This window comes from Eupeodes corollae, chromosome 3, assembly GCF_945859685.1.
Source record: "Eupeodes corollae chromosome 3, idEupCoro1.1, whole genome shotgun sequence".
Classification (NCBI taxonomy): Eukaryota; Metazoa; Arthropoda; class Insecta; order Diptera; family Syrphidae; genus Eupeodes; species Eupeodes corollae.
The window spans coordinates 42,676,850-42,695,788 of NC_079149.1; the positions used below are offsets into that span (position 1 = coordinate 42,676,850).

General features: G+C 31.5%; 1 protein-coding gene across 4 annotated transcripts in view; it reads right to left on the minus strand.

Moving 5' to 3' along the window:
• The window catches only part of LOC129949600 (probable serine/threonine-protein kinase yakA), a 156,466-nt gene that overhangs the window by 18,663 nt on the left and 118,864 nt on the right, over positions 1-18,939 (minus strand). Inside the window, exon 1 of one of the 4 annotated variants that reach the window (XM_056061159.1) lies at positions 794-1,519. The exons of the other annotated variants lie outside the window; for them this stretch is intronic. The gene's annotated coding sequence lies outside the window, so the exon portion shown is untranslated. Of the gene's footprint in view, positions 1-793; positions 1,520-18,939 lie in introns of those variants that run through there. 4 annotated transcript variants of the gene reach the window in all.

Below are 18,939 nucleotides of genomic sequence, written 5' to 3' on the forward strand. Positions count from 1 at the left end.
GAGACTAATGGATTTACATGAAGGACAGGAGTAAATTTATTAACACACCACCGGTATACCCAGTATGGGGTATAAGTATCTATAATGATTGCTTATGTTATTTAGATTAAGTCAAGAAAGAGTACTTCAATAAACAAACGCCTCACTGTACCAGGTGGTAACAAAATAGAAACTTAATTAGCATTTTAATAATTCTCATATAAGAATTATTATTTTTATTATTATTATGAAGCAAACGTAAGCCAACAAAGTGATCATAAATCATCTGTGTTTAGACAAAAAAAAATAACAAAAAGAACCGGCCTCTTTATGGAAGGAAAATACATCAATTCAACTCGTTATTCAACTCTCTGCCAGCAGTCTGCTCAAAATAATAACAGAAAAAAAAACTTGATACACAAAAAGCCCTCCTCAGCTTCACAATCTTTGCAGAAATCGAAAGTAATATCATAAATTACAACTAAAAAAAAAAAATTATAAAATAAAAAGAAATCTAAATAATCTTTAAATATGATTCACACTTTCAAGTTTCTTTTATATAATTTTTGTTCATACAAATATTATTAGCTAATCCTTATTCTTCTCACTACATACCCACACCGGAAGATTATAAGCCAGCATGAGATGCAGTTTTTTTTTTTATTATAATGCATTTTTTTTTCTTCTGGCTTTTAATTTTAATTATATATATGTGCGCACAATATCTATAAATATTTATGACCATACTTTTCAGTTTGTAAAATCAAATAGAGAGGAAGAGAGTGGAAGATGTAAGAAATAAAAAAAATCTCACCTAGGCGGGTTTTCACGTTTTTCTCTCCACCAACAGGTAAGTTAATATAAGCGAATGCATTTATGCTGCTACGCTGATTTTTTGTATTTTATAATTTCTTCACTCAGCAAATAAATACACAACGTAATTATACGTTAGCAATATGTTATAATATCTAGATGCATTAGTAATTCGAATTATTCATTTTAATTCTGAAGGCATTACACGCGAAATGCAGGTACTTATGATGACAGCGCAACGACGACGACGACGAAGACCACGACGAACGACTCACTGTGTCATGTGATCGTGAGAACTTCTGCTATTCATCAATATAATAAAAACAAAATAATAGATAAAAAAAAAGAAATACAACATATCAACAAACTCCAATGACAAAAATGGACTTATGTGTGGCAGCCCACTATGAATACTAACGGCTGTCAATATCAATCCTAAGAAAATCTATCTATGAGCAAAAAGAAAAATTAAATAAATAAACAAGATACAACAAAAAAAATATTATTCGAGGACATTTTGAGGTAAATAATTCTGCTGCTTTTGCTGCTGCTCTGCTCGTATAATCAAACTACTAATTGCAGTGCAACAACATTTTTAAAATTATTTTCCAGATTATAAATCGTTCACTTTGCGAATCGGTTCAGAAAGGTGTTTTGTTCATTTCATTTCAATGGGGGGGTTATATTAATTCATTGGATTTTTATACAAACTACAAAAATGTTATCATGCTAAGGTAGAGTGTGGAAAATTTTCAGTTTATCCGTCATTTCAATTGCAATCAATGAAGCTTTTGAACGAAGACAGTGAAGGATTTAAAAGAAGGAAGAGAAAATAACTATATATTGGTACACATGGCGTATACGTACTATTTCTTACATACATAATAAAAAGTATTATTCAAGGGAGGTTAAGAGGGTAGTTATTTGTGGGTATACATGGCGTATATGCACCATTTTTATATTATTAAAAAGTGGACAAAACGGATAGCTCCAGTTATATTTTGGTAACATTTAACATTTGATCAACAGACAGCACTTTCACTAATTTTTGTTTGGTTGAGAAATTAGTAAAAGATGAATAGCAAAATAATTTTCTAATTATTCCAATTACCAAAAACATACAATTTAATAGATAAGTTAAAACCAAAAATAAATATATGACATTTTATTAAGATTTAAATTTGGTTATGCCAATTTTTCAAAAAATCGAGAAAGAACATCTACATATACATGAAACTTTTATTGAAAAGCTCTCTTCAAAAAATGTACTCAAAAAAACAACAAACATTGTTGAAAAAAAACTGAAATGGTCAACGAAATCATAAACACCCTTCATGCGATAAAAAACCCATAACGTCACACATCCTCAAGTGCCCCTTAAAACCTATTCAGCTCCAGACTATCTTAATCAACAGAAAATGAAACTTGAAGATGAAAAATAAAAATAAAAAAAATACCAAACAAAACAAACAAACAAAACCTCTATAATGATATAGATATTTGTATCTATATACTTTCATTGCAATTGTTGCTCGACTTACTATAAACTCGACACAATTGTACAAACCACTTGATGAATATAATATACAAATAAAAATAAATAATTCTACTAGCCGCCTGACTGTCTGTTTCTCCTTCATCAAGTACAATTAGTAATTCTATCTTTATGTACATATAGTTTCTACAATAACAACACAACACACCACACTATCCTATGACAAAAAAAAATAATTATATCAATTTTGCAAAGTTGCTAAAAGAAAAAAATAATCGAAAAACCAAAACTTTAAAAAAATAGATTCAAAATATCAACAACAAAGAGGTGAAGTCAGAAACTAAATCATTTTGTAGAGGAAAAATACTCGCCAACTCATGTTCGGACCAAAGATACATGTGTTTTTCTCCTTTGCAAAAGTATCTTTATACTTATAGATAAATATAAAAGTATCTATAGTCTGGCTGGTCTCCTCCAGCTTCTCAGAGGTCTAACACAGAGAGCTCTCTCAAAAGTAATTTTAAATATCGTGACTGGGATTAATTGGCCAATTTAGAAGATACACATTTGCTCCCATACAACACAACTTCTAAACTAAACACGGATATGTATGTTTTCAAGTTGGTCATATATAGCACAGTCAGAGAGTGTATCGTCGTCGTTTGTATCTATGTATATTTGTATCTTAGCAGTTGCTGTTGGGTTATGTGGTAAATTCAATAGAGAATATGGCTCGTGCAAAAGTGCAAAGCTGCAAAAATTCAATCAGCTCCCCATCAGCTCTCAAAAACCAAAAACCCCTAACCCCAAAACTTCACAGTCCATAGTCCACAACCAACAAACCACAGCCAGCAGAGTTTGAAATCGAAAAAAATCACTTTTTTGTATCTATAGGGGTTTTTAGAGGATTATAATGTAGCTATGGGTTTTTGGTGAATAAACTGTGGTTGTTTGGTCCGAACCGAACTCCTCCAAATCATGCTTGCTCCTGGTTTATGCCAGATATGCTGACGACTGCATTGCAATACTTAGGTATATACATAGATGCATAATGTACTCTCCTATAAAATATAGGTAGCAAAAGCAATATAGCCTTTTATGACCAGACACAGTCAGTTAGATGATAATGTAAGCTTTTTGTCTATTTACCAGTTCAAGGTATTACCGCATGCAATCAAGAAATTAATTTTGTTAAGTTGAGAGACTGGCACGGCACGTTTTAATCTTTGCCAACACAAATCTGCTACCACTATACTTTATAGATACTTTTGTATATACATATAGGTACAAGTAAGATCGAGGTTCTAAGTTAATCAAGGTGTGGATATTTCCATTACCTACATATATAGGTAGGTACCTATAATATAGTTAATGTATATTTTTTTTTAACGTAAATATCTTTACATTGAAATTGATTTCCTCCCAGATTGATTAAGAGAAATTAATCATTTCTCTATGTGTTCCTTGATGATCTATCTATCTATCTATCTTTCTATATACAAACACACGTTTGTATGTAATCTGTAGAATTTGTATACGGCTGAAGGTTTTATTAGGTCAGACACAAATAGTTAGGTGTGGATGGATAAAAAGATAGATATGGTCGGATTGCTAAATGATAGATTGTTGGCATAATCATATGTGGAAATTAGATATATTGTTGATATTGTTGTTGGACTGATGATGGAAGGCAAGAGGATGAAGAGGAATATTATGTTGGTAATTAAGAATATGGATTGGTTTGGATTGGATGAAATAGTCAATGATCATCAAGGAATCCCTTTCGCTCTCTTGGATGTCATGAAGTTTGTTAATTAATAGCAGACTTATTCTAAATGAAAATGATAAGCTGTTAAGTCACATCTTTTGATATTTATATTGGAAATGATTAGAAATGGTTTATTAAATGGTTGAAAATATATTTTGTTGCATATTTATTTTTCATTAAGAATTGTGTCAAATAAAAACAACGATTTTGCCAAAAATCCAAGTAATATTCTAAAGTCGAAAACTTCAACTAATACAAATTTATAGAAATTAACTAAGACTATCTACTGATAAGGTTTGGGTAAGTTCTTTAGTTTTTTTTTAAATTTATTGATTACCAAAGAAAACCTAACAATGGAAACAGTAGTTTTTGGTTTTGAACATTCTAATTCGAAGCTTGAAAATTTGATACTCCTTTTAAACTTAAAGTCCGAGAATTCAAATATCATTTAAAAATTTACAACATTAGTATTTCCAGTTACAAGTGGAAAATACATTTTTCAATCAAAAATTATGTTTATTCAGATTTTATTTATAAATTAAAATTTCCTATTGCCTAATAACAATAAAATAAATGCATTTATTTATTATTCTCATTTTACAGGAGTGCCAATTAAAAAAAATATTACGTATATGTAATAAAATATAATGTTCAATTATATTACATCCATCTAACTTTATAGATATTTCATTATTTTATTTTTCTGAACACAACATCAATAAACAAATTAATTATATTTATTTTTATTTAAAAGTCAATTAAACTCGTCTATTTATCTTTTTTTCGGATCTATTTAAAGTATATACAAATTTATGTGGCAAGCAAAGAGGTGTGTTCACATGCATGCATTTTGTATATAGATACATCCAATACAATATACAAGTATCTATGCAAAATGTTGCATTGGATTTGTACTATTTGAAATTAAGAAAACAAAACCACACTGTTTTCACTTCCATAACATAATTACCTACTCACATTGAAAATTACAGAAGAAAAACAAAAATTTTGCTTGGTATTAAGCCAAACCAAAAATATTGCACACCTGAAAAAAGTATCTATATACAACATATTAATTTATCTATGAAGTAGATATGTGTATCTGGATGTAGGTTTAAAACTAATCCAAAAGCGTGATGCAATCTTCTCTTTCGCGCGCCGTATTTATGTTCAATGTTACCTCATGTGGCACACACAACACATATCACCTCAACTAGGTAGGTTAGGTACTATATCTATAAACACAATGTGCTGTAAGTATAAAAATACATACATATATATTTGTATCTATTGGTATTTTTATTTATGTTTAGATACATGTTGCGTTAAAAGCATGGCATGGTGGGTTAGTTAGTACGTTAGATAGATATACTATACATAGTATGGAGGTGCTGCTGCCTGCGGTTGCTCTACTGACTGTCTTAAGTTGTATCTTTGTATCTCTGACGCAAGCACAAAATACTATTTTATTGTTGTTTTTGTTGCCTCATGGTACTATTTTTTTTACTATTCCTACTCAAACGTGGGTATACAACTTCAAGTTCAAATATCATGGCTGAGTAGCGGTTAAAAAGTATGTTTATGCATCTAGATACTCGTACTCGTATGTAAGTAGTAAGTATCTTATATGTGCTTTGCAGTGCGGTGCCTGCGACTGTGACTCCGAGTTTGGTCAACTTGGCTTAGAAAATCCTCCGCATTCGTGCGAATGTGACGACACAGCGGTTGGGCCTCCACCGCCGCCGCCGCTTCCACACGGCTACATGGTTACACGCCTCTCGCATGCAAATTACTTTGCGGGAGGGGCGGGTTTTCGACCGAGTAGGGGCACAGATTTAATATGGTTGCTAGGTTAGTTGCCCGTAGATATGTGCATATATCTATCTAATGGCAATTGCTTTTGACATTTCGATATGTTTGATCGCACCGAAGACGAAGAGGAGTCGTGCACTGTGTTTCTGGCATTCTGCGTTCGAGCGTATTCGTAAATAGTGTAAACTGGGATCTTTTCAGATGGTGTACAAGCGCTCTTTTTTGTGGTTTTCATGTGCACTCTAGCGTTTCGTTTGTCTGTCTGACTGTCTGTTTGTTTGTCCGTCCATCCGTCAGTTCGTCTATCTTTTTGAATGTCTATCTGTCTGTTTGTCTATTTTAGACGTAGTCGTCGATGCAGAAGAGATTATCACGCGTGCATAATTCGCGTCAATATCTGCGGATCTGTGGATGCGGTTTTTTTTACTGCAGTAGTAGTTAGTCTATCTAGCTCCATAAAAGTCAAAAGTTATCAACAACGGTTGGCTGTGGTTAGGTTGTATTGCTTTACAGCTTTTGCTGCTGTTGGACGGGGGTACGCACGTCTGATAATGTGGTTTTTAAACTTTATATCCATTATTCTACATTTTTTGTTTCTCCATCAGTCTATTTCTCTCTCTTTTATTTTTTGATTTCAATTTGTTTTTAATTCCTGATTAGGTAACCACACTCTGATTCTGAATTCAAAAAACTAAAATTAATATGCAATGTACGTTGAAGCATAGTTTAATTAATATTTTAGGCTTTAACTTTGGCTTTTTGCAGCTAATAACAAACACTCAATGTATGTTTGTATATTTTTTTTTCAAAGTCTTTTTTTTTAAGTTTTTTATTCAATGTAGTTCTCATTTGTGTGCATAAATTGGTTGTTGTCAATGTTATCTTTCTAATAAATCGCTATCGTATGTGATTGAAATAAAATTAAAGCTACATAAATTACGATATACAGAAAAAACAACAACAAAATAAAATTTAAAAAAAAAACTCCTTTAACGTACGAACTTTTAAAATTAAAAATCAATGAACACAATTATTTAGTATTATGTTCTGTTCAGTGCAGTAGCAGGAAACATTAAAAATCTATAAATAGTGACTTTGGAAAATGATCAAAGTGTGTTAACGATTTTTTTTTTTTTTTTCATTTTAATAGTTAGGCTGGATTTTCAATATTCTTGTCACACGAGTTAGATAAATATAACTGTGAATTTATTAAAATATTATCTTTGAACAGAATTATGTATTTTTTAACGAGTTAGTATTTGAGAAGTTTTCCATTAATATGCTTATTTTTTAAGTATTTTAGAAGTTTTCTAATAAGTTTTATTAATTTTTATTTAATTGCAAAGCAGGACTTTGAACTGTTGAATTAATTTCAGTGGTCACTTGTGATTACCTCTTCGGAAAAATGGGTAGTGATGGCGTAGTTTTAAGCTGTCAAAAGTCAATATGAAAGCTTTAAAAATGAAACCTTTTATTGGAAAGCCACTTAGATTTCTTTTTATATTAGGAAACAAAAACTATAAACAAGGTCTTCTTGACCGTAATAATAAAGCAAGTCTTTGGTAATAGTGATATCAATCTTTTCGTATGCCTATCAACAACCGGACATCAATATTTCACTTTAATCTCTAAATCGTTTACTGCATCTTTTTTTTCTGTTGTCTTCTACCTTTAAACTATAAAACTTCATCTCATAATCCTAAGGAAAAGAACAAAACCGCATTGCAGCTTAATGGACTTTTAAATGCCTTGCAGCAAAAACGAACAAAAAAAAAACACATCAGCCGCAACTAATCAGATTTTTAAACGATCAAAGAGACAACACAGAGAACAAACAGAAAAAACCTACTTCTAGAAAAGTGCAATAGTTAAAGTCATTCGATTGCAAAATAAGTCGCCATTAACATCAACCATTCCTATAATACCATTCTGTATACCACTCTTCTATAGCATCATCCATTCAAAGTTCCTTTGCCGCATGCAACCATTACATTATTTCTGACACAACAACTGTCATCGTTTGTCGTTCTCGTAGTTGTCGTCATAGTTCGATTAAAGCGCCGCAGGTGGTCGTTTTCTAAGTTCTTTATGATGTTGCAATATGGCCCTCCCATAGATGACAGAGGGGGATTTAGACACAAATCATTTATAGTTCGATTTTCTGCAAATGCGATTAAGAAACTGCCCCACTCTGATCAAAGCTATATAATTTCGAAACAAGCATCAGGCAGCTAGCTATAGAAGGCTTTTGTAATGCGGTTTAAGCGCAATTTTGATTATTCGATTGGCGATTGTTTGTCTAGGTTTGCTGATGGACGATTGACTGATCGTGTGCATAGAGCATTAGAGTTATAGGGTATGACAAGATGTGCAAAAGCAACGTCGAATGCAAACGCCTCAAGCGAACAAAACAATAAACAAAAAACAGAACATAACAACAAATAAAAAATTAAAAAAAAAACTAAAGGGGGCTACAGTTGAGTGCGTTTTGATGGATTTACCTATTGAGTGCGCGGCAGGCTTCGCTAGGCGGAACACACTCTCTTTGAATTGGAAATCAGCTCCAATTGTCCAGCTCTGTGAAGCCAATGCCAACCTTCTTTTTGATGGTGTTTTACCGCCATCCACCTCCAACGCCACCCGCCGAGGCGCGTCGACTTCTTTTTACACACATTTTCGACTTAATTATTCCAAATGAAGCTGTCAAAAAATGATTTTTTTAGTCGAACTCTGATTCAAATGTATTTTTTGTATGAAGGTACCAATGAATATGAGAATACGAGAGTTTGAAGTTTTTAACCCCTTCACACACTCGAAAGTCAGACTTTTGTAATATGTCAGTCATGCGAGTTTAAAAAAATGAGTTACGTTATTTTATTTTTTCTGCGTTCATGTTTTGGTTGCCGTGTCATGTTTTTTTTTCTTCCTTTTTTAATTTTTGTATTTTATTGTAAATTATTATTTCGACGCATGGTCGGAAAATTTTTAACCCGAGTTCATGTAGCGTGTAATTAGTGAACATAAGGGTCGGTGAGTTCGAGAAGTACTCGTATGTACTCTGTCTGTCTGTCTGTCGTTCTGCATATCTGCTAAACTCATATTGGATAAAACAATAATAATTAAGAAGACTTTTGCATTATAATTCATTAGCTGGATTCTTTGAATAATAAAACAAAAAGAACTTCAAGATATTGTTAATGTTGATGATGATGATGTCACCCTTCTTAAAATGTCATTCTATGACAGCTTAACAAATGTTGGGTGTTTGGCAATAGTAATTCGAATGCACTTTTTAACATGAAGTGAATGGAATGGCATCATGATGACATTAGCTGCTGTGCGATGTTTGTCGCGTTGCAGTGCCTGTCACTTGAAGAGTTGAGAGGTCATGGAAGCTGTAATGAAGTCTTGTTTCTTGTTTTTTTTTTGTTCGTATTTTGTTTAAAGCTTTGCTATGCTTTTGGTTTCGGTTTGATTGATGGTGATTGTGATTTATCATAAAGATTAAGGTCGATGTTTTAGTAGATTCTTGTCAAATAGAAGGGCAAACATTAAAGTGCAGAGAATTTATTGGAAATGTAAAAAACAAAAATAAAAACATAAATCTGACAGATGATGGGAGATTGGATGAATACACAAATAAACAGAAGGTTATTCGAATTATTTAAAGGGAAAAATTTATGGCAATTTTCTGTTTCTTATGAAATACATGACAGACCTTTTATGTTGCTTAACAGTTTTCCGAGAAATATTACCAATGTTGTTTTAGGTATATACAACAATGGTTCTTTCCGCCCTTATGAATTCTTATTTTAAGCCTTTACAGAAAATTCCTTAATTCTAAAAATAGAATTTCAAGAACATATTTTTTTTATAAGGAATACACCTTCTTTTCTTGTTTATTACGTGTCAATTTGAATGCTAACGTACACCTTCTTATTAACCTAAGACAAGATGAAATTATCTTCAAGCTTCTGTGTGACTGACACTGTAAAATTTTACAAAAGATTGTTAAAAAGAAAAGCACTGCTACTAGTTGAACTAGGGGGTTCTAGGCCCCCAAAAGAGTTTTTTATGAATAACTTCTTAAAGCGATATTTTAAGAGTAAACATGTTAAGAACTTATTTTTAGCTTATTTCATTTTCTGCAAAAAAAGTCATTTGGTTTTTTTATAACTCTCACCACTACAAAGATATTTCTGTTTTAATATTCTACTCAAGTTGAAATTTTAAAAATAATATACTTGCTATTAAAATTTAATGTAGAATGAATCATTAAGCATTCTTCTGAACTTTAAACTTATTTTTATACTTTTACCTTATACCTTGTTTATACAATTTAAATCACTTAACCTTTATAAATGGAACATTAACCAATTTTGTAAAATTTAAAGCTAATCATTTTTTTGTTTTGTAAACTACATCCAAAGTATAAACTACCTAACTAATAGTGTTTGTAGTTTTTTTTTGAACTGATGGTAATTTAAGTTTTGTTTTTAAAGAAAAACGCTAAGCGAATAACCCCGTTTACCTATAAGCGAACATTGACGTCGTCGTCATCATCGCGTATATCCCGTCGAAAACATTGAACAGCATACACAAAAACAAGAGAAGGTCATACCTCCGGCAAAATGCGGCTAAGAAAACTAAAACTAAAACAACAACAACAACAACAACTTTAACAAGAAAACAAAACAAAAAAGAAAAATTGGAGGAAAAAACATAAAAAATCATGTTTATTTGTTCCTTCTAGAAACTGCATGCAAATATCCTTTAACCCGGGTGGTTTCCATTTATATAAAGGATAGACTGTTGCTTCTCAAATTACACCCCTAAAATAACTACTAAACCTATGTACATATGTATGAGTATAAGAACATTTATGCAGGTAGGTATATTTTTACCGTTGCGGGTCGCGTAGGTCGTATCGGTTTTAAACATACACAAAAACACAAATATTTCATACTTATATTACCTTCTTATTCCACTCGAATCCTTTTTACACGATAAAATGAAATTTAAAAGGAAAAAGGAACAAGACTCCATCTATAGGTTATAGGTACCTACCTACCTGCCTACTGCCAATAACTCATCTACCGTATATCTAAAACTAAAGAGTGTTAGCATAACGGGACTAGGTAGGTAGATAGGTATAGAGGGAGTTTACCTAAACGTGCTTATAAACACTTTGATTGTCTTAATGGCTGACAGACATGCAAACTTCCTCCTCTTCAATCACCGTCATCGCCATCGCCATCGTCATCGTCATCGTCATCGTCATCGTCATCCTCATCATCGTCACCGTCATCTTCGTCATAACCATTCCTTCCTTATCCACCTTCTCCCCTTCCTTCATAATCATCACATAAACATCGTCATATCGTTCAGGTTGTTTTTTTTTAGTGTAGGTAAGGTAGGTAGGTATAAGTTGGTATAAGACGAAAGTAAAACCGTGGCATTAATTACAATCGAATATATTTATAGTGGCACCTTTTTCGAAACTAGGGTGGCCCGGGGTAATTTATACTATAAGTGGGTTGGGAAAATATAAGTCGGGAGGTTGTACAACTTGTATTCATCACATTTACTACTGCTTACTGATTAGCTGTTGCTGCTGATGTCTCGAAACCGTTTGGTAATTAATAATAATTTAAGTCTCAAACTAAAAGCTAATTGATTTAGAAAGTGAAATTAATTTGTTGCTTTTTATGGTTGCACAGTAGCACAGACACTTCCTCTTCCCCCCCCCCCCCCCTCTTAACTTCTTTTTTTTCTGCTGGTCTGATTCTTAATGTCTCACGTCATTTTTATGCAGTACCTCTGTATTAAGATAGATTTTTAGCACCTTAATGTACAATACTTTACTACTATACGTCAGAGACAGTGGTTCTTATAGAGTCCCGCGGTTAATGCTCACACGTTCAAGTTGTTAAGCACATTTATGAGCTACTATACTTGAATTGAATATTATATACATAGGAGCTCTGTCTTAACGTGCGAGTTTGTTAAGAATAATACAACAAACTATATGCCTTTATGTGCCAAATGGGCAGAGAGCTCATAAGGAGGCATATAAATCATTCGTACACCACTCGTGCACAAACACACATATAAAATAAAAACTTACACACATGACAGAGCGGTATGGTTTTCATTGAAGTGTACTTCCTGTTTCAGTCAACCAAAAAGTTGGCTCTATATAGTAATTTAGTTCACACACAACTTTAACAAATCGACCGACTTTTTAACTGACTTGAGTTGTTTTTAAGTAGCTTTATACTTATATAGGTAGTACTACGATGACGACGACATACGAGTCAAGTATAAGTAAATAAAAAAAAAAGTTCGAAGGAGCTGATGTGGTGTTAATAAATGTTACTGTCTTTATAATGAGTCTTTTCAACTGGCGCTTAGTAATTAAAATTATTAGAAAGTTTTTTTTGTTGTATGTCTGTAATTCAAGTAAAGTTATACATATGCATGTATGGGAAATGCCAGGTTTTAAGGACTTTATGTAATGATTTTCACTATTAATTATACATTTTCTGACTTTTCATTATCTTAAGGAAATATTTTATTGAATTAATGAAAAAATTCGTTGATTTTATGATTTATCAGAATTGAAAAATTAATAAGTTCGATCAAACATTTTTGGTTCCTCATCCTCTGGACCATTCTTCTCTATCTTTAATTGCTTATATCCTAACCCCTCTGGTAGTATTGAATTAAATGCAGGTCAATTTAATATTTAAAAAGATTTAGACATTTTCTTATGTATTCCATAGGATCTTTGACTAAAGAACTTTCTCATGATGTATTGTAGAAAAAAGAATCAAGCCATGAAATTAGGAAAGCCAAACAAAATAAAAATACGATGCGATAAATAAAATAAAAAAAAATTAAATTTGTTGGTGCTTCGAGCCGGATTAACATTTAAAAAAAGTTTAGACATTTTCGTATGTATTTCGTGGGATCTTTGACTACAGGACTTTCTCATGATATATTGTAGAAAATAAAATCAAGCCATGAAAAAAGAAAAGCCAAACAAAATAAAAATACGATGCGATAAATAAAATACACAATTAAATTTATTGGTCCTTCGAGCCGGATTAAATATGATTTTCACTACAAAATTGTTCATGACACAACTAATTATTGTTCGTCAACTGGAAATTAAAAACAACAAAATGTATTAATTAGTAAAACTTAATTTGAAACAATAAATTGATTGGCAGGAATCATTTTAATTTTGTGCAAATAATAAGCTTATCGTTTATTCAAGTTTAACAAACAAAAAACTTTATATTGGACAAATAATTTAACGTCACTTTTAATTAAAATGAAAACATACATTAAACCCTAGACATGGACAAAAAAAAATCTGATCAATATAATATTTTGACGGTATTTATTTTGTATGTAGTCAATTTTTACTCACGAATAAAAAAACGCATTTTTGTTAAATAATTTTTTTATCGATTCCGTAGACAGCATTTTTTCTACCATACCACTTACTGTGTCATGTCAGTTGTGTCGGTCGTGTCATGGCGTCGTCATTCTCATTACACCACTGTCAATTTAGTCCTTTTTTCTCTATCTTTCTCTTTCTCTCGCAAATGCAATGCTTTTAATTTTTTTTGTTGCATTTCTACTTCAATTTTAATATCCTATTATCCTGGTTGTACCTTTATTATTAATGTATTACAACATGCAGTCGAGTAAATTACCCCATATGAAACCAACAAACGTTGCAAATAGCACACAAATCTGTATTCTTCATTTACACACGATATAAAATACATATGTCTATAGAACTATGTAGGTACAAAAGTATATCGAAAAAATACGGGAGGCAACAACGACGATGTCGAACGAATACCGAATGGGGTTAAAAACCAAACATTAGCACAAAAGTCCTGGTTTCTCCTGCATACCTACTCTTTTAACCATCGAACATGTGCATTATTAAGCCCAAAAAAGGAAAAAGAATATGCAACACGAAAAAATAGAGGCTCTTTAATAAATGAGGGTTGAAACAAGTCAGAAGTGGGATAATACCCACAAACCCACAGGATATGTGTGTACAATTCTATTTTTTAATGCTTATGTTTTTTAATATGCACTGCACAGGACACCATACACACACAACTTCCATCATCATCATCATTTCATATTGATATCCTTTCATCCAATTCAAATGGTTATGCTATTGCTCCTCTAACTCGGCATTTTTTGATAGGAAAGGTATGTAGGAAATTTCCATGCTATTTTCATGACGACGATGATGATGATGATGAAAATCCATAGAAAATATTATACTTGATTGTTGCCAACAAAACCGACAAGTCCTTTCCTCTCCATCTCACTTCGTATTCGTTTTATGCAATCCTTTACGATTTAAGTAACGACAAGAGTACAATCACCCATATTATAGGTTATGTGTGTATATGTTCACATACTTTTGCAAATATACGGGCTTTTTGCAGAACAACACCCTCTCTCAGTACACACTCCAGCACATTGTTTAAATAATAATAAAAGAAAAAAAATCACAATGTTGAAATACACATTGCATAAAAAAAGGGTTAAAACTTTACGTGTGTTATGCAACGGCTTATATAGTGGGATTTTGTAAAAAAAAAAAAGGAATAAAAAGGGGTTCATTTAGCCTGGCCGACTTCGACATACAAAAATCACGAGCCCAACAATGTGTGCCCCCGACATGTGTTGGATTATGTATGCATGGCTCGATCAGGTTCAGTTCTTTAGGCAGGTTGGTCGCATGCGGCAGGCTTCTTTTTTGCATGATTTTCATTTTATTATTTTTCGTCCTTTTTTCGGAAATCCTACACTTTTTTTTTAATTATTAATAATTTTTAAGGCTTTGCCTTTCAGAAAGGTGAGACAGGCGAATTTTTTTTTTGTTTTTATATTTTGTTGGATTGTGTTTCGAGTGGAGTGTTGAATTGAAGTTATTAAATACACTTCGCAAAGCTTTACTTTAGCGATATGGACGATATAGGAGTATGATGTATGTATAAGTAAGCACGGTGTTGGCTGTTGGCTGGACTTGGGTGTTAATAATGCAAGAAGGAATATAATAAAAGATGTAAGCGATTTGTGTAGAACAAAAAATAGGCATAGGCAGGCTCTACTTTAAGGTTCAATTCGTGGGAAAGAAGCATAAAGCAAATTAAATATATGACTTGGATATGAGTATTATGGAATTATGATGAAGTATTTAGTTCCCAATTATAATATTCATTGAAGTGTTTGTAGCAATTATTTTGGGCTGTTTCGTTTCGATTTTAGAATTATAAGGTTTTAATATTTTTTTTTTAAATATATGAGATTTAATTATTTGTTTGACAACTTGAATGAACATTTTTAAATAAAATTAAGTACTCACAAATAAAAAATCAATTTAAAGAGCTCTCCAAAAAGAGGTTTCTTTTTAAATATTCCATTATTTTCGTAGCTGTAATTTTTTGGTATTGGGTAAATAAAAAAAGGAAATTTTGAAGATTGAAGCGTTATTATTACACGTTAAAAAAATGCACCGAAATTATTAGAACTAACTAAAACAATGGTAAAAACTTCGTAAATCTAAATTACTTTTAGTCCTTTGTAGTGAAGCCTCTTCTGAGCCCAATAAAGCGGAACTCATTGACAAATTTTAACTGTTCTGAATAGTCAGTAGAGTATGTGAAACCCAATGGCGGATCCAGAAGGGGAATCGTAGAGGTCATCAACCCTCCCCCCTGGGAGATAATCTGTTTGTATTTTTGTAGGAATTCCCTTCAATTCAAAACTAATAGTATTGATTTAATGGATATGGCCTATATTATATTTTGTATTTTTTGTATATGAAAACAAAATTTGTATTTTACTTTCTAAACTTTTCTGCAAAAAGTACGACTTTTAACTGAGGGCTGAACCAAAAACATAATATGAATCAGACATTCAGCCCTATTCCAAAAATTGGCACAAATTCACCAATTTTGGACCAAATTTGGGGGAGGGGGGTCATATGAGCCATAAAGCTTATACAATTAAGTTGTATAGGTAAAGATTTGTTAGTAATTTAACGACATTTACCAAAAAGTGGTTTGCTGTCAAAAATATTTAAAGTCTTTTAAACTTAGGTAATGCTTCAAAATATTTTCATAATTTTTTTTTTCAACAAAAAAAAATAAGAGATCTTCAATTTTTTATTAAGTTGCTTTAAATTCCTGAAAATAGCCTTCAATTTCATCCATTTTTAATTCACATTAATAGTGAATCTTGAAGTGATTTTTACTTGCGACACATAGGAACATATTTATATGGCAAACATTGCATTCGTAAGAAAAAGTCGAATCAATCAAAAAAGTGGGTCCCCCATTCCATCCGTCTGTCTGCCTGTCCTGACCCCTAAAGCCTGAACCACTGTGCCGATTCAAACTAAGACGATTAGCTTAAGGCGTTTTTTTTTCATTTTTTAATACTAAAAAATATCAACAGTCCCCTTACAAATTTTTTTCGAATTCGAATATTTTCCCAAATGAGCCGATAGATTTTTTTAAGAACTCTCTCTAATTTTTTTCCTAAATCAGTTTCTTTCTACAGCAAAACATATTTTGGCATTGGTCCGGAAGGGTACCCTTCATAAGGCCCTTATTTTTTTCTAATTTTCTCAAGAACTTTATCAGCAGATCTAAATAATCTTGTCTTTCAATGCAAGCTCTTGTCGATGGTCAAAAATTTCAAATTGACGATGATTTATGAGTATCGAAAATATCATTATTTTGTTTTATGGCATTTAAATGTTTGAGAACAAATTATTTTGCAGCTATTTCAACCGTTCTTGGCTGTTGATTAAAACTTTTAAGATCGTTACGAATTAAAGAAATCTGCATTTTGTAGTAAATTTGCTTTAGATGTTCTAGAACTGAGATTTCAAGAATAGAAATGTTCTTTGCTAAGCTTATGGCTAATTGATAACACAATGAACGTTTCATATCTCTCGATATAAAAGCTTTGAACCTCTTGAGAACTGAAGTGAAAAGAGATTTTTAAACGTCTAATTTGTGACTGCCACACAAAAGTTTCTTCCCACATTATTTGTTAACATTAGTTTGTTTTTATATTCAGATAAATTATGCACTTATTTCCTTAAATTCAGGAGCCAAACATTTTTCTCTCTACAATAACTATAAAGTTTTGTTGAATCTTTTAAGATCAAAATATTTTGTAGCATCAGCTCCAACTTACGAGTAAGCAGACTGATATCAATAGTAATAATAGACTCCCGAAAATTGAGTCCGAAAAGAACTACGTCAAAAAATTCCTAATATCAGATTCTTCCTCATTTTCTGGGTTTTTGAATTTTTGAATCGTTTTCCACATTAATATAAATGGAAAAAAAATATCTCCTTTTTGGAAGAAAGCAAAGTTTTAAAAGAATTTCATACATTTCTCCATGAAAGCAATAAAAACCCTTAAAATATTATGTTTGCTCTTAAACATGGCATATTTAGAAAACTTTGAATGCTTTCATGTAAAGAAAATCTACTTAATTAAATATTTAGACTGTATCTTGTTGGAATAAGTTTATTATTAAAATTGTCACTTTAGCCCTTCAAATGTGTACATTTAAGGTAAAGATACACATTTTGTTATTTAAATTTTGTTAGCCTCCTTTAAAGAACATTTTTAAGCGGTTAGTAAAAACTCGTCTATATGTTAAGCGCGTGACACCCCTTCCCCCTCTGATTAAAAGTCTGGATCCGCTCTTGATTAAACCCTCACCAGAAATTAGGAATTCCACCTTAAGGCTTTTGAAGTTCAGTAAGCACAAGAACTCATGTCTTGAAATGCTTCAAATTGATCCGGATTTTCATCGAAACATCATTTTTAGTGATAACGCCCATTTCCACTCAGGAGACTATACGTTAATAATCAACATTGTAGAATTTGAGGTTACGAAAATACCTTCATACTCACAGTTTGTTGAGGTTTTTGGTGTGGCTTTGTGATTGGACTTTACTAATTCGAAAAATATCCTGTTGCAACTGTTATGCTGAATGGATTATGCGACTAGATGCCTAGTTAGGTATTAATCGATGAATTATGTAAAATAACATTATCTATCTTATATTTTTCTTCTCAAAATTATAGTTAAAATTTTTCATAATTTTCAAGAGAAGAGTTAGAAACCACTACGAAGCACTTCCACTTGATTCCCATAGGTAAAGAATAGTATTTTACATATTACATCAGTCTATAAATAATACTGAATTTATTGAATAATTTATAAATAAGCTACCGTTAATCTTGTCGTAAGTTAAGATTTTAATTAAAAATCAAAAAATCGAAAGTATAAATAATTACTTCACTATAACTAATAAAAACCACTTGTATATTACTGTAATCATTAAAAATGTATCTATGTACAATCATCAAGACAAGTCTATTTAACATGTTGATTATGCAGTAATTTAGTTTTTTTGTATCTTAAAGAAAAAAATTCTGTTGAATCACTATGATGAAGAAAAAAAAAACATACAAATATAATTAAACTTTCAAATTATGTATATTATTACATATAGACAGACAAACATCTAGGTACAAGAAACTATCTAAAAAAAAAAATACATATCTCAGTGCCACGGAACGGCAGCGTTCAGTTACACTGACCTCTAAACAAATTACACACATAAATCAAATGTCAGACGCACCGCTAATATAAATAAATACATACATAGTCCTATAGATATGTACAGAAATTCATACAACTTTAGTATCTAGATACTCTACGCACTGTTAGTCGTGTGTTTTGTTTTATGATTATGCTACAAATTATAATACTGGTTCAGTTTCCTATTCCTATTCGGTTGAAGAAATATAAATTTTGTACAAACAAAAATATAAAAAATAAAAACCACATAAATAAATTGAAATAAATGGGCGTTTGTAAGTCCCTCACGCATTTCAAACGTGTACCTTTATCTACAAGAAGAAAAAAAAAAGTGCGAACAAAAATTAAATAAGTGTGTAAAAATGATTACAATTTCTTTGGAAATATATCTTA